This window comes from Aristolochia californica, unplaced genomic scaffold, assembly GCF_029961685.1.
Source record: "Aristolochia californica isolate CCGP_79_NKW_82.1479 unplaced genomic scaffold, dmAriCali1.0.hap1 SCAF_12, whole genome shotgun sequence".
Classification (NCBI taxonomy): Eukaryota; Viridiplantae; Streptophyta; class Magnoliopsida; order Piperales; family Aristolochiaceae; genus Aristolochia; species Aristolochia californica.
The window spans coordinates 26888430-26892066 of record NW_027181793.1 but is presented as its reverse complement, the minus strand read 5'-3'; positions in this window follow the sequence as shown (position 1 = coordinate 26892066).

Genomic DNA, 3637 nt, shown 5'->3' with positions numbered 1-3637 from the left:
CAGAACAAATATTACATGGGGAGGAGCTGGATTGAGGAATGTGCGGGAAATGGGGAGGAGAGGAAAGGGTGTGTGGCTCAATATGATGAAGACGAGGTTCCAAGAAATTGGATATGTGAAGTGAAGAAAGTGGTTGGGCCTGAGAGCTAGGGATTGTAGGAAAGTGAGTTTCATCAAATTGAGCATGACGGGTGATATATAGCCGAGAGGTGAGAGGATCAAGACAACGAAATCCTTTGTGAGAGGGACTATAACCTAAGAAAAGACAGGGAACACTACGGGGTGAAAGTTTGTGAGGCATGTAATCACGCAAGCAAGGATAAACACGACAACCGAAAGGATGAAAATTTTCATAAGTCGGAGAGTAGCCGTATAAAAGGTCAAAGGGTGACTTACCTCCAAGAAGCGGAGTGGGCAACCGGTTGATGATATAAACTGCAGTGCTGAAAGCGTCAACCCAGAAGTGAGAAGGAAGATGAGAGTGGAAGAGAAGTGCTAAGCCAGTCTCAGTCAGATGACGATGTTTTCTTTCAGCGCGACCGTTTTGAGCAGGAGTATATGGGCAAGAGAGTTGATGATGAATGCCAGAAGAACGTAGATGGGCTTTGAAGCAATTACTAGTAAATTCGGCACCACCATCACTTTGAAAAATCTTGATACGAGTGGAATATTGGGTTTCCACAAATTTTTGAAATTGAAGAAAAATATCAAAGAAATCAGATTTAAATTTCAGAGGATAAAACCAGGTGAATCGGGAATAATCATCAATAAAAATGACATAGTAGAGAAAACCCGATGTTGATTTGGCTGGGGAAGGACCCCAAAGATCGCAATGAATGAGATCTAACACATGAGACGTCCTGCGTTCATTTTGAGAATAAGGCAAACGATGATTTTTAGCAAGTTGGCAGGTACTACAAAGTTTGGGAGAAGGCAATAAAGACGTAAGAGAAAGATGTCCTTTTTTATTTAAAAATGAAATAACAGAGTAATTCACATGACCAAGACGAGCATGCCATAAATCATATGAAGCACGTAGAGATTTATTGCGAAGAACAGAAAGAAAAGCAGAGTTGCCGCACTCCAGCACATAAAGCCCTCCATCTCTTTTACCGGTTGCCACCACTCTTCCTGTTTGACGATTCTGAATAGTGAAAGAAGCATTATTAAATGTAACAGAGAGGGGAAAATCAGAAGTTAATTTGCTAATGGAAAGAAGATTTTTTGTGAGATGAGGAACACCCAAAACATCTAATAAGTGAATATTTGGAACAGGAGAAAAGGTACCAGTGTGGGTAATGGGTAGAGATGCACCATTTCCTACAATCACAGAGTCCTTACCCGTGTAATTTTTGGACTGATCCAAAGTAGATGGATCGGTGGTCATATGGGCGGAAGCCCCAGTGTCCAAAAACCAGTCAGCAGCCTCAGATCTGGAGAGAGAACAAGATGTGTTGAAGGCTTCAGCAAGATGAGCCGAGGAGTCAGTCTGAGCATACCGCTGATTGCAACGATCAGCATAATGGCCCTCCATGCGACAAATTTGGCAGCGGGGTGGACGGCGACCCTGACCAAAGTGGGTGCGTCCTCGGTTGGAAGAGTTGCGGCCGTGGGAATGAGTACGACCTCGGTGGTTACCACGGGAAGCAGTAGAAGTTCCATGGGTATTGGTACGACTGCGATTAGTGGCTGTGAACGCTGCAGTGGTAGCAGACGGCTCAAGGGACCGCTGGAACAACTCAAAACTTTCTGCTTTAGAAACTAAATCTGCAAAATAGGGGAGAGTGGTGAGAGCCATCTGAGCGGTAGAAAAACTGGAAAACTCAGCGCCGAGGCCACGAAGGAACCAATGCACTTTGTCAATATCCTCGACAGGTCTACCAATGGCATGGAGCTGGTCACAGAGGGCTTTAAAAGTACGAGCGTACTCAGCAACTGGTTTGGTGCCGCGTTTCATCAGTTGCAAATCATCCTTGAGTCGTAGTTCACGAGCTTTCGAATGATGGCTGAAGGTATTCTCCAACGCAACCCAAACATCACGGGAAGTGGAGAGGCCAACAACAGCAGCCATGGCTTCCTCTGTGAGAGAGGATAGCAGTAAACTGAGAAGTCTTTGATCGGCTGATTTCCATGCAAGAAATGTGGGGTTGAGTGTGGTAGAGGTGGCTGGTGCAAATCGAGGTGGCGGGACAAGAGTACCATCGACGTACACTAACAGTTCTTGACTCTCAAGGAGAGGAAGAAATTGGCTCTTCCAGAGAAGATAATTAGAGGAAGAAAGCTTGATGGTGATCATGTGGATTAGAGTGTTAAAAGGGAGAAGATGAGAAGAAGATTCGGAAGCCATGGGAGAAGCCGAGCGATTTTTTTTTTTTTTTTTTTTTTTTTTTTTTAAACTTTGATCTTGACTTTGACTTTGACTTTGACTTTGACTATAACTATGACGTTGAATTTAATCAAAGAGGTAAGAGAGGAAAGAAGCAGCGAAGCGGAAAAAAAAAAAAATTTTAGGCAAAGCGGCGAAACGAACAAACGTGGATGAAGCAGCGAAGCGAGAAAAAAGGAAAACAAAAAAGTTGGGCAAAACGGCAAAGCGAATAAATGTGGAAGAAGCAACGAAGCAAAGAAAAATAAAATTGGACGAAGAAGGATACGAAGGATGATAGCTGACTTACTAGGAGGCGCGACTACGTCTTCTGTAAAAACCGATGCGAGAAACAGCAAAGCCTAAAATCGGTGAAGGAGAAACCGACAATCGGCGATCGGACAGCGAGCGACGGTAGATTGGTTCGCGTTCGGCTGGAGGTTCGCGTCGGATAGCAGTGAGCAGACGACGAACAGGGGAGATGAACAGCGACGGGATGCACCGCCACTGGCTCAGCCAAGAAAGCGAAGTTGTCGTCTTTCTGCAACGGCGACGATGACAGAGACGATGAACAGGGACGCCGTGAAAATAAAATAAAGAGGGAGTGAAACTCGGCGGAGAGAAAAAGAAAAATTTAGAATAGCTCGGCAGAGACAGGGTAGAATGCCTGCTGTGATACCATGAGAAGATTTGATAAAAACCACCACACTCCGAAGGTGGAGTTGATGATCAATTTATAAGCTTTACAATTCCATATACAGAATATTACAATCAATCTAGAATGGAAATTATACAAAGAATTAGCCTGTAATCAGGGCTAATTATCCTCAACGGTTATACAGAATTAGAGCCTTGAATCAAGGCGAGATATCTTAAACAGTATCTTCAACAGGAATTATGCTACATGAGGTGTGTTTTTAATATCTGAAAGGAGACGTACCAGCCGAGAAGAAGAGCAGAAAAATGGTGAAGACGATTGGGAGAGCGGAGATCCTCATTTTTTGGGGAAACCTGGACAAAAGTCGAGAGCCCACAAGAAAGATTAATGTGAATGTGATGAAAGTACTGGTTCGATTGTATACAAATCATTAGCTGGTTAATTGATTCTTTGATTCTTTACAGGGGCATTCAAATGTCTCCCTTTGGCAAGTGAAATATCATTGTGGGAAGAGGATATCCGACAATCACTAAGGAAACCAGTTATAATAACCATGGAAATTTTGGAGATAGATGATCCGGCACTGCTCTACTCGTTCTAATTAAAGCTAAATC